A 14020-nucleotide genomic window follows, 5' to 3' on the forward strand; every position below is an offset into this window, starting at 1 on the left:
TGTATCTAGGCCTTTCACATGTAATATTTTCTGATGTATCTACGCTGATCATATATGATAGTGTGCTGATGGCATATCTAAGCCTATCGTGTGACACTGTCTGCTAAGCAGGTGTATCTAAGCCTATCATCTGTTATATTCCCCATTGAGCTGATGAACCTAAGCCTATTGTGTAATACTGTCTGCTGAAGTAGCGTCTCTAAGCTTAGTATATGCCATATTGTCGCTGAGCTGGTGTATCTAAGCTTATCATGCGTGATGCTGTCAGCTGAGCTGATGTATCTAAGCTTATCATCTGTAAAGCCTTCTGGTGTATCTAAGGCTATCATGTGTGATACTGTCTACTGAACTAGTGTGTCTGAGAGTATCATATGCCATATTATCTGCTGAGCTGGTATATCTAAGCTTATCATATGTGATACTGTCCACTGAACTAGTGTGTCTGAGCTTACCATATGCCATATTGTCTGCTAAGCTTGTGTATCTAAGCTTATCATGTGTGATACTGTCTGCAGAGTTGGTGTATCTAAGCTGTGTCTCCATTCTGCAGCACTAAGCTCCTGACTTGTCTTACATGCTTTCTATGTCTCATCCCCATCCATGGAACGTTCCGGCCCCACAGCAGTGAGCCCCTTCTCTAATGGGAAAGCACATGGAACATCCAGCCATGGAAGCACGTATGTAAATATACACGCTGTACATCAACATTCCCACCGCATCCTCACATCTCCCAACATCTCAGGTCTCCTGAACCCCAAGGAGATAATTTTGTACAAGTTGCTCAGAGTTGATTATTTTTCTTCCTATGCATCAAAGTGTCCAGGAAATAATGCTTCACTTTCCTCCTTGTTATCCTCAGCTGCCTGAGAGTCACCGGCTCCTGTGTATTTAAGGGATACACCGGGTTCCTTGACTTCTCCTGCCAGAAAGCATGTCAGGCATGTCTGGAATCCTGTATACCATGCTACACTGAAACCTTGTTGTCCCTGCTTATTTTTGGACTTCTGCAACCCATGTTAACCTTTTCAGTACAAGCTTTCTGCAATGTTAAGATTATATTATTTTTGGAATATTTACATAGAACTATACAAATATTATGGATATATTCTTCGCATCAGAGAAACGGCGCTAATTTTACTTCAAGTCGGATCCATTTCATTTACTCAGAAAATGAGTTCCACACTGTTACCGCCATATATCTGAGTATGTTAATGTAAAGTGATGGAAAATGATTTATAACTGCTATAATACTGCCCCTATATACAGGAATATTACTACTATTATACTGCTCCTATGTACAAGAATATAACTACTATAATACGAACTGGAGAGAATGGAACCGCTGCACATCCCATCTATGGCTGATACTATTGCCGCTAGGCCTATATTAAAAATCAACACCAGAGTGTCTGTATATGAATTGATCAAGCCATATTGCCCCGTGTACCACCGCGCAGGTCCTCTGGTCCACACGGGTCCCTACGCTAACTCCACACCGTGTCGGTCAGCGACCGCCAACCCCGCCAAGCGTGCACGTGCAGGAAAGGGAGGCCATGGAATGGCCCTGCAACCCCAATGTCACAGGACCAGACCCAAAAAGCCCCACCAAAACCCAGCCAGCACCACCGGCGGGGAAGGCTGCCCCCAAACGACACAAGTATGGATATGGTATTACACTTACCATTGCTGCTCTCACAGAATGGGGAAGACATAGGGTCCAGACATGTGAGCACAGGCATCTCCTGCTAATTTTGGTCATGTGGGTCTTATAAAGGAGTGCTAGCTGTTCAGAGAGGGAGAACTGTAAAACACGAACTGGAGAGAATGGAACCGCTGCACATCCCATCTATGGCTGATACTATTGCCGCTAGGCCTATATTAAAAATCAACACCAGAGTGTCTGTATATGAATTGATCAAGCCATATTGCCCCGTGTACCACCGCGCAGGTCCTCTGGTCCACACGGGTCCCTACGCTAACTCCACACCGTGTCGGTCAGCGACCGCCAACCCCGCCAAGCGTGCACGTGCAGGAAAGGGAGGCCATGGAATGGCCCTGCAACCCCAATGTCACAGGACCAGACCCAAAAAGCCCCACCAAAACCCAGCCAGCACCACCGGCGGGGAAGGCTGCCCCCAAACGACACAAGTATGGATATGGTATTACACTTACCATTGCTGCTCTCACAGAATGGGGAAGACATAGGGTCCAGACATGTGAGCACAGGCATCTCCTGCTAATTTTGGTCATGTGGGTCTTATAAAGGAGTGCTAGCTGTTCAGAGAGGGAGAACTGTAAAACACGAACTGGAGAGAATGGAACCGCTGCACATCCCATCTATGGCTGATACTATTGCCGCTAGGCCTATATTAAAAATCAACACCAGAGTGTCTGTATATGAATTGATCAAGCCATATTGCCCCGTGTACCACCGCGCAGGTCCTCTGGTCCACACGGGTCCCTACGCTAACTCCACACCGTGTCGGTCAGCGACCGCCAACCCCGCCAAGCGTGCACGTGCAGGAAAGGGAGGCCATGGAATGGCCCTGCAACCCCAATGTCACAGGACCAGACCCAAAAAGCCCCACCAAGGGACCCATGTGTATCAGATACCGGCACGAGGTACATGGGGCAGTATGGCTTGATCAATTCATACACAAAATTCTGATGTGTTTTTTATTTAGCCAAGCGGCACTAGTATCAGCCATAGGTGTGATGTGCAGCACTCTGTTTCTTCCCTGAGCCACATAACTACTATAATACTGCTCCTATATACAGGAATATAACTACTATAATACTGCCCCTATATACAGGAATATAACTACTGTAATACTGCTCCTATGTACAAGAATATAACTACTATAATACTGCTCCTATATACAGGAATATGACTACTATAATACTGCCCCCTATATACAGGAATATACTACTATAATACTGCTCCTATATACAAGAATATAACTACTATAATACTGCTCCTATATACAGGAATATACCTACTATAATACTGCTTCTATATACAAGAATATAACTACTATAATACTGCTCCTATATACAGGAATATACTACTATAATACTGCTCCTATATACAAGAATATATCTACTATAATACTGCTCCTATATACAGGAATATACCTACTATAATACTGCTTCTATATACAAGAATATAACTACTATAATACTGCTCCTATATACAGGAATATAACTACTATAATACTGCTCCTATATACAGGAATATAACTACTATAATACTGCTCCTATATACAAGAATATAACTACTATAATACTGCTCCTATATACAAGTATATAACTACTATAAAAAGGCTCCTATATACAAGAATATAACTGCTATAATACGGCCCCTATATACAGGAATATAACTACTATAATACTGCTCCTATATACAAGAAAATAACTACTATAATACTGCTCCTATATACAAGAATATAACTACTATAATACTGCCTCCTATATACAGGAATATAACTACTATAATACTGCTCTTATATACAGGAATATAACTACTATAATACTGCTCCTATATACAAGAATATAACTACTATAATCCAACGAGGGAGACAAAGAAGCTTGCACTCACCAAAAACCGCTGCGGTATAAGTCCGTTTATTTCGTCTAGATAGACCGAAGTGGGGAGGGGAAGTGAAAGCAGGGGCGTCCGGTGGCTACAGCCGTTTCACGTGACTAATCACGCCTCTTCTGGCCTGGGGACGTCACTGCTATGGGGGAGGGTGCTTAAATAGGTAAACAACCATTACAAAAATGTGTGTTTATAAAACATTAAAAACAACATTTAGACACCTAAAGAAAAGGACCGAAGTCGTTTCTTTCGTTCAGACCTGCAGGCCCTATGGCATTCAGCCGACTAATCCAAATAGTCTCTCTTTGCAAAAGAGACGCCCCTGCTTTCACTTCCCCTCCCCACTTCGGTCTATCTAGACGAAATAAACGGACTTATACCACAGCGGTTTTTGGTGAGTGCAAGCTTCTTTGTCTCCCTCGTTGGATTACCTATACTCTTGTTATAGCTTTGCACCCCTATGCTGCACACCATTAGCCTACTATCCTTACCATATATGTCCTAGCTCATGGGTGTACATGACATAATATTGGACTCTGGTGCTAACTCAGACCTTCTTCCCTTGCTGGATATAACTACTATAATACTGCCCCTATATACAAGAATATAACTGCTATAATACGGCCCCTATATACAGGAATATTACTACTATTATACTGCTCCCATATACAAGAATATAACTACTATAATAGCGTAGGGACCCGTGTGGACCAGAGGACCTGCACGGTGGTACACGGGGCAATATGGCTTGATCAACTCATATACAGACACTCTGGTGTTGATTTTTAATATAGGCCTAGCGGCATTAGTATCAGCCATAGATGGGATGTGCAGCCGTTCCATTCTCTCCAGTTCGTGTTTTACAGTTCTCCCTCTCTGAACAGCTAGCACTCCTTTATAAGACCCACATGACCAAAATTGGCAGGATATGCCTGTGCTCACATGTCTGGACCCTATGTCTTCCCCATTCTGTAGGAGCAGCAATGGTAAGTGTAATACCATATCCATACTTGTGTCGTTTGGGGGCAGCCTTCCCCGCCGGTGGTGCTGGCTGGGTTTTGGTGGGGCTTTTTGGGTCTGGTCTTGTGACATTGGGGTTGCAGGGCCGTTCCATGGCCCTTCCCTGCACGTGCACGCTTTGCGGGGTTGGCGGTCGCTGACCGACACGGTGTGGAGTTAGCGTAGGGACCCGTGTGGACCAGAGGACCTGCGCGGTGGTACACGGGGAAATATGGCTTGATCAATTCATATACAGACACTCTGGTGTTGATTTTTAATATAGGCCTAGCGGCATTAGTATCAGCCATAGATGGGATGTGCAGCCGTTCCATTCTCTCCAGTTCGTGTATAACTACTATAATATTGCTCCTATATACTGGAATATAACTACTATAATACTGCTCCTATATACAAGAATATAACTACTATAATACTGCTCCTATATACAGGAATATAACTACTATAATACTGCTCCTATATACAAGAATATAACTACTATAATACTGCCCCCTATATACAGGAATATAAGTACTATAATACTGCACTGCCACACTGTGCACTGGACGGGGGTCCGGCCACACTTTGAACTTGACTGGGGGGGGGGATCCGGCCGCACTGTGGAGGGCGGGGGACAGGGGAGGGGGGCGGGAGCACTGCGGGTGAAAACAGGGGGCAATGTTGGGGACCACACAGTGTCGGAGGGAGACAGTGATCATCAGCAGCTGTCACTGTCTCAGTGTCCTCCCTCACTTCAGTGAGCTGGGTTAGAAGCACTAACCCTGTCCAATGAGCAGACGGACGACACATGTTGGCGACATGAAAGGGTGGGGGCCAGGAGCAGGGAGTGGTCGGGTTGGACTAAGATTTGATGATTTTATGCGTTTGCTGGGGGTGAATGGAACCTAGATAACAGCAAAACTGTAGAATCCATAATAAATTGATATTGGAAAGATGGAAAGCTATGGGTGGGCAACGTATTAATGCAAAAAAAAAAAAAAATTTAATACTGCAGGATCCAGATCTTTACTGAGAGTAGAGGGAGTGGTACACTCGTGCCGACTGAGTTGCGTGCTGAGAAGTAGAAGAGAGGATCAGAAGAGTAGAGAGGAGGATGTCGAGAGAGTCCCAACCCAAGTAGTACTGTGCTCTGCCGGAACTTCGGAGCTAGAAATAGATGAATACTTGAGAGGAGAGAAAATACTTGTGTCTGTGTTTTGACTCTCTGGTCTTTGCACCGCCAATTGCCCACCAGTGTCGAGTGACCCGTCCTAGAGGGTGACACAAGCCCCAGACCTTATCACCTGGGATAAGCGGAATGCTGAGGCTTCCCTGCTTACACACCACGCTACAAGATAGCGTTCATAGGCTTCTAGTAACTTTGCTCTATCCGGATCAGTTCCTTACTTTCTTATGGATACTGTCCTGCACTGCGTTCCTCCTTGTCCATGGCGTGGGTTAGGATGATCCCTGATTTGTCCTCTCTAGTGGAAGTTTAACACTGCATAGTGTTGAGTAGAGTTACTTCAGAAGAAATTGTAGGGAGCTGCATGTGCTGTGGTCTAGATCACGACTTAAACTGGGGACCTGGCAGGAGCCAGGACCCAACTGGAAAGAGCTTTCTAGCTTGTGTCCTTTCTCTACAGAGTCCAAAGATAAAAAGAACCTACACTTCCTCTACCCATGTGACTTCCTTCCTACAGCGCATGTGTGCTGTGAGTAGGGGAGAAGTGGATATGTAAGAAATAAAGAGAGAGATGATAGGTGAGAAGAAGAAAGAATTCTCATTGGCGCACAGATCCATGTGATACACCAATAAACAATAACTCTTTGAGTACTACAGCTCTGCAATATACATACTTGCAATAACGACATCTTGTGGAAAAAGTCTGGTACTACTACATCATCACTTACACTTAAAAGTACAGGCTTTTACATAGGGTGTAACCAATAGTAACACCACACATGGACCTCCATATATTTGAGTCCTCTGTGAAGCTGATAAATGTTGGTCCAGCCTTTTGGCTTAAAGGGGTTATCCCAATACCACCCTACGTCTAATATACATGTATAACTTTTTTTCTCATATTTACCCACTCTGGAAGTCTAAAATCATCTTCTCTGTGTCCTCTCTGACAGCACTCTTCTCTCTCTTCCCCCTTTGTAGACACAGGACATGTGCTCTCCTCTCTGGGGGCCAGTTTAGCTGTCTATTGACTTGGTAACCTGACCCCCAGGAGAAATCCTTTGCATCAACTCCATGCACCTGATTACTCCTAGTAAAGTACTGCTTCCATAGACTTACATGTGTCCCTGAGCCTAGGTTTCATTAATATGAAAGTTATAGTTCTATCCCTGCTTGCTGTCAGTGAATGCAGGCATAAGTAGCTGTCTTTTTGTCTCAGCTCTGTATATTGTAAGTGTTATGGATGTCCTTAGAGTCTGTATGGAATGAGAATGGTTTCATTCACAGTCGGCAAGCAGAGATCTAAACCTACACTACTCCCCCAACCCCGGTAAACAGATGCTCGTTAAGCAGCACATAGCTACACCATGCAAGCGTCATCTCTATTGCACCATGCACGTACCAGCTCTGCTATATCATCAGCTATTATGGAATACATATTGGGGTGATGTGATGTAAAATTTGTGAAAAAAAAACAGTCCGGTGTTTACTGTGCAATAGTAATGACAGCAGTGGGCAGGAAAGAAAGCTAAGGGGGTGAGTATGCAAATGGACCAATCAGGGAGATGCATGATGGGTAATGTAGTTTCCTGGCCGGCGCCATCTTGGATATAGATCGGCTTTTAGAAAAACTTGTAACTCAGGAATGGCAGCAACTCGAAAGACAAGAGACGGCTCAAAATACTCAGGGGGGCTTGGTGAGTAAGACCAGCTAGGTTTGGGAGCATTTTCATTTTTTTAGCCTTAGGTGCATAACCCCTTTAACCAGGAAAAAACAATATATATAGTCTCTTTTGAATAAGGTGTAGTCACAAGAATAATACTCCTGAGATCACTTGAGCGGGGTATGTGAGGTAACACTCAAATATACTTGATAGTAATATACTTCATAGATCACAGCTTCTCGCTGGAAGATAATAAACTTGACAAAGTCTCTGAATGCTTTTAAGATACTTGAGTAGAGTAGTGGACTGATGGTTAATTCAGTGTAGTGGGGCCTGGGGTAATCAGCTGTGGGGGTTTTAAGAGAACGAGTACCTACATCCACGGGTATGAATGTCAATCTGTTACTGACTGTGGGCACCAAGTGACACTAATCAGGGATGTAGGGCCCACCTTATGTGTAGAGTTAGCTGCCGAGGTGACCCCTAAGGAAACCTGGCAAGAGCAGTGGAACTTTCAGCTATCTGCCCTTACCTAGCCAATGACTTTAATCTATACAAAGACATGAGTACCGCCCTACACATGGTGCTGTAAAGCAGTGGACACCTGCTCAGGGACACCGCACTTACAGAAATGGGGGCTAAGGGGTCTGTTCTTGACTAAGGGGTCACAATGTGGGTCTGTTACAGGGGCAGGTTGTTCCCAGAGGATCTGCAGGCACTATGATATATAACTGTATATATGAGATGGTTAGACTGGACAGCCTTGCTGCTGTCGGACCCCTTCTCTCTCACACTTACTCTCGCTGACATGTGTATACTGGATGTGTAAGCTCTGGCACCATGTGGGCACAACTATGTCTGGGCCTCAGAAATACCAGATAACAGCTCCATGCGGCTTCCAGAACAAATATTGGGAGACATCATTGTCCGGCCGGAGCTTGGGAGAGGAACTGCTCAGAACAAGTGTGAACACTGATTCCAGGAGTGCTTGTACTAGGAAAATAAATGGACTGCTTTGATGCAGATTGCTGCGCTCCGTATCTCGTGTGTGGGTCACATGACATGGCATCGGGCCTATTCTACTAACTCATATGGAGAGGATTCAGACACCCCTTGATGTAATTCGCCATGAATATCCACGGGGAATATGCAGTTATACACAGTAGATGGCACCCAGTAGTGGTCACAGCTACCTGCACCTTGTATTGCCTTTCCATTATATAGCCTCAGGTTATAGGATAACTGTCTTTTCCTGCGGGGGTCGCTGGGGCCCCCCATGTAGAGCCAAGACCTTAGATTGGAGAATAAGTGGAGAGTTCTAGCATAAATGGAGCGGGGCGCACATGTGCTTGATCCTAATGTTGGGGGCCCCAGCAGACTCACCCCACCCATAATTACCTATGGTGAAGTTTTATATAGATTTGTAATTAACTTCTATTAAAAAATCTCCAGACTTTTAATACTTATCAGCTACTGTATGTCCTGCAGGAAGTGCTGTATTCTTTCCAGTCTGACACAGTGCTCTCTGCTGCCACCTTTGTCCATGTCAGGAACTGTCCAGATCAGTAGCAGCAAATCCCCATAGAAAACCTCTCCTGCTCTGGACAGTTCCTGACATGGACAGAGGTGGCAGCAGAGAGCACTGTGTCAGACTGAAGAGAATATACCACTTCCTGCAGGACATGCAGCACCTGATATGTACTGGAAGACTGGAGACTTTTAAAAAGAAGTAAATTACATATTTATATAAGTTTCGCAAACCAGTTGAGTTGAATAAAAAATATATTTTTGCCAGTTCCCCTTTAAGGCTGCCCAGGCCTCGCTCAGGATGGAGACACTCACAGACCCCCCAAGGAGCAAAAATGGCTACCTACTGCACAATGTTTCCTCTTGACATTTTACCACAAAGCTTAATGCCTCATCTACAATGAACAAGCCACCTGGCCACCAGTTTTCTAATGGACTGACCCAAGGCCACTGTTGTCTCCAGTTCAGGTGGGGTTTGCAATTGAGCTCCATTTACTTCAGTAGAACTGAGTTTCAAACCCCACCCAATCTGGAGACAAGAGAGGGGCAAAAGTGGCCATGTTTTTGTAGCACTGGATAACCCCTTTCAGTCATCTCATGGATGTGAACAGCAGTCAGTAAGAAGGTGACATGTTGTCATGAAACATAGAAGATTGTCTTGAGACTCTCAGTAGTGCAGCCTCAGGCTTTGGGCCTGTAACTTGAAGGACTCATATCTCGGCCTAGGAGTAGGATATCCACAAACCGTTTTCGCATTTTTATTGTACCCAAAAAGGACATTTTTATCAGTTTTTCTCCTGACTCGTCGCCTTTTAAGATGGAAATAACCCAATCTGATCTTGTGACATCAAACATGTCAGAGGACCGCCTTGGCTGGAGTGGAAATGTAGACCCCAATACACTCTATGATATCCATGGACAATTGGGTTAAAAATACCTCATATCTCTTCTGGCTCTTTTGTATAAACCACAGACTGAACGAATGATCACGGAAAACCGTAATTTCCGAGAAATGTGACAGCGGTGAATGTGGATCTGCAGCCATTAATATAGGTAAATGAGCTAGATCTTGTAATGACCCCCACACACAGACATGGCGTACCATAGCCGTGTAATCAGGGGCCGCACATTACAGGAACATGTGGTCATCACCCATCAATATGTCTCCAAATCATTAGCCCCCTTTGATCCTAGGCCTCTGTTCTCCGCCAGGTTTATCATCGCCCGTAGTGAGGAAAGTGATTGCGCCTCTAAATCTCTTGGCATGGCCTGTAATAACATGTCACCCAGTATAAACGCTGCCTTATTAATGGGGCCACTCCAGTTCCCTCTAAATTCCAGGCTAATTGTCCGCCCTATAACAGGAGTCGTTTGTTGGGAAACATTACCAAATGTTTCCATCCTGTGCTTTTATCTGCGCTTTGTGATTGTGAGGCCGCGATACGTGAGACCCAGCATTCCCAATGTGTCCTTTAGAGGCCTGGACCGAACACGCGGCCGACCATCCCCCAACACAACGTCTCCTAGCAATGGTTGGTATACAGTCTGATGCACTAAGAAATGGAATGTTCTAACCTTAGAACCAACCATTGGTATACATATAAATACTTGAAGGAATTGTCCACATATGACCTCACAACCGATATGTAAGTCGGTATCTATAGGTGATGTGTACCTGCTATTTATTTGCTCAGTGCTTGCTCCTTAGGAGTGTTGACCGGACTATGACTATTTGGGTTCGACAACATTCTCCGAACGTGAATGTTTGGCGTTTGATTCCCCGTGGCTGCAGAAGTTGGATGTCGCCCTAGAGAGTCCTGGAAAACATGGATACAGCCGTGGGTCATAGGCTCCATCTACACTTTCCTGGCAGCCCTAGGGTGGCATCCAACTTGTGCAGCCGCGGGGAATCAACATTCACATATGGAGAATGTTACCAAACCCGAATAGTTTGGCAGGTCGGCTCAACACTCTTCCTTAGCTTATAGCCTAGCGGCACTACAGTAGTAGTGATGAGCGAATACTGTTCGATCGAATAGATATTCGATCAAATAGTAAGGTATTCGATCTGTCGAATATTATCAAATAGTTCGCCGAATATTCGATAAATATTCGATAAGCGTTCAAATACCCCAGCTTCCATTTTATTCCTCCAAGTGGTCGAGTAGATGTTTTTCAATAATCAAATACTTGTTCCCATAGACTTTAATGGGTTCGAATATTCGATCGAATAGTCGAATATCCGTACGATATTCGTACGAATATCGAATATTCGAATATTTTACTATTCGCTCATCACCACTCATACTACACCACACAGGACACCTCCTCTAAATACTACACCACACAGGACACCTCTTCTCCACTACACCACACAGGACACCTCCTCTATACTACACCACACAGGAAATCTCTATACTACACCACACAGGAAATCTCCTCTATACTACACCACACAGGAAATCTCCTCTATACTACACCACACAGGACACCTCCTCTCCACTACACCACACAGGACACCTCCTCTATACTACACCACACAGGACACCTCCTCTACACTACACCACACAGGACACCTCCTCTAAATACTACACCACACAGGACACATCCTCTATATACTACACCACACAGGACACCTCCTCTATACTACACCACACAGGACACCTCCTCTATACTACACCACACAGGACACCTCCTCTTCACTACACCACACAGGACACCTCCTCTCCACTACACCACACAGGACACCTCCTCTATACTACACCACACAGGACACCTCCTCTACACTACACCACACAGGACACCTCCTCTAAATACTACACCACACAGGACACATCCTCTATATACTACACCACACAGGACACCTCCTCTATACTACACTACACAGGACACCTCCTCTACACTACACCACACAGGACACCTCCTCTGTACTACACCACACAGGACGCCTCCTCTACACTACACCACACAGGACACCTCCTCTATACTACACCACACAGGACACCTCCTCTATACTACACCCCACAGGACACCTCCTCTCAGGGGCGTAGCTAGGGGTTCAGCCTAGGGGGGGCGAGTGAGGCTGAGTGGGCCCCCCAACCAACGTTACCCATAGGGAACCCCAGCAGGTGACAAGGATTTTTTTGAATAATAAAGGGAATATTCTTCTACATTTCTTATAGTGAATAAGGATACAGAGCCGTGTAAGAGGCTTCTACATCTGGAATATAGAACCACAAAAAAAGTAAAAGGGCTTAACATTAGAAAAATATAGCTGCCTTCTTCCACAGACAGCACCACTCTTGTCCTCAGTTTGATTCTCCTGGTGGCTGCAACCTGTGGGTGACAACCATCAGCCCTGAAGTTCCAGCAATACATCTGTCTACAGCGTCAGTTATCGGAGGATTGTACTACTGTACTACAACTCCCAGCATACCCTGAGGGCTGCAGACTGTCAACCTGGAGCCCCCCTTCCTCGACCAAGTGCATGCTACTGGTATATATATATGGTATTACCAATAATACCAGTATACAAGGGGGAAATATCGCCACAACCACTACCATCACCACCATATTGTTACTGACTAAATCCTCTATACTAAATCCAATAAAACACAGTACCAGATTACAAGTAACAAATAACACCACTACTTACTGACTAATACCAGCACATACCGACTAATACCAGCACATACCGACTAATACCAGCACATACCGACTAATACCACCACATACCGACTAATACCAGCACATACTGACTAACACCACTGCTGCAACTGAATAATCCACTGTACACAGAGCAATATCACCTCTTCAAGTCATTTAGCAGTAGCCCCAGCTCTACACAGGCTCTATACACCATATACATTACAGTGCAGATATATTTAGTGACTCACAGGTGACGTCTTCTCTGATCAGAGTTCTTCCCTTTTCATTTTCTCCTCCATCCGTCCTGGGCCGTTATGAGAACTTCTCCGAGCCACGAATCCACAGAATCTGCCAGACATACATATTAGGCTCCACACTCTGACACCATCTCCATCTCTCTACACACTGCACATCTGTATTGGCCCCTTTACACCCTTGTTTAGTGGGTAGCCCTGACTCTTATAGATGGCTCCCCCCTGTATTGCCCCCTTATAGATGCCCCCCCTGTATTACCCCCTTATAGATGGCTACCCCTGTATCCCCCCCCCCTTATAGATGGCTCCCCTCCCCTGTATTCCCCCCTTGTAGATGGCTCCTCCCCTGTATCCCCCCTTATAGTTTGCCCCCTGCACGACTCCTCCTGTATTCCCCCCTTATAGATGGCTCCCCCCCCCCTGTATCCCCCCCCCTTATAGATGGCTTCCCTCCCCTGTATTCCCCCTTATAGATGGCTCCCCCCCTGTATCCCCCCCTTATAGATGGCTCCTCCCCTGTATCCCCCCCCTTATAGATGGCTCCCCTCCCCTGTATCCCTCCCTTATAGATGGCTCCCCCCCTGTATCCCCCCTTATAGATGGCTCCCCTCCCCTGTATCCCTCCCTTATAGATGGCTCCCCCCCTGTATCCCCCCTTATAGATAGCTTCCCTCCCCTGTATTCCCCCCTTGTAGATGGCTCCCCCCCTGTATCCCCCCTTATAGTTTGCGCCCTGCACAGCAGATTAAAAAAAACTAACACACAACTCACCTACCAGCGCTCCCCCGTCGCTGCTGTCCTCTCTTCTGCCCCCAGCTGATGCGTCCCTCCCTGGGGGATTCCCGGGCAGCGCACACATCCGGAAGCTGAGTGTGCGCCCAGGCCGGGACTTCCGGTACAGGAAGTCCCAGCGACGCGCACTAAGGTTCCTGATACGTGCGCTCCCTGGGAATCCCCCAGGGAGCGACGCATCAGACAGGGGCAAGATTGCCTCTTGCAGCCGCAAGCAAGACCGTGCTTGCGGTCGCAAGAGAGGCATAAAGGAGGGGGTGGGCTCGGCGGTTCGGGGGGCGTGTGCGGATGCGGAGCGCAGCCTCTTGTGGCTGGAGGCATAACGCTGCCTCCGGCCACAAGAATGATTGACACA

At 45.9% G+C, this 14020-nt stretch overlaps 1 long non-coding RNA gene across 1 annotated transcript in view; it reads left to right on the forward strand.

Annotated features, from left to right (window-relative positions):
* LOC138802568 (uncharacterized) overlaps nucleotides 1-14020 on the forward strand; it is a 72242-nt gene that overhangs the window by 31390 nt on the left and 26832 nt on the right. The gene's annotated exons all lie outside the window — the stretch shown is intronic.

Source organism: Dendropsophus ebraccatus, chromosome 10, assembly GCF_027789765.1.
Source record: "Dendropsophus ebraccatus isolate aDenEbr1 chromosome 10, aDenEbr1.pat, whole genome shotgun sequence".
NCBI lineage: Eukaryota > Metazoa > Chordata > Amphibia > Anura > Hylidae > Dendropsophus > Dendropsophus ebraccatus.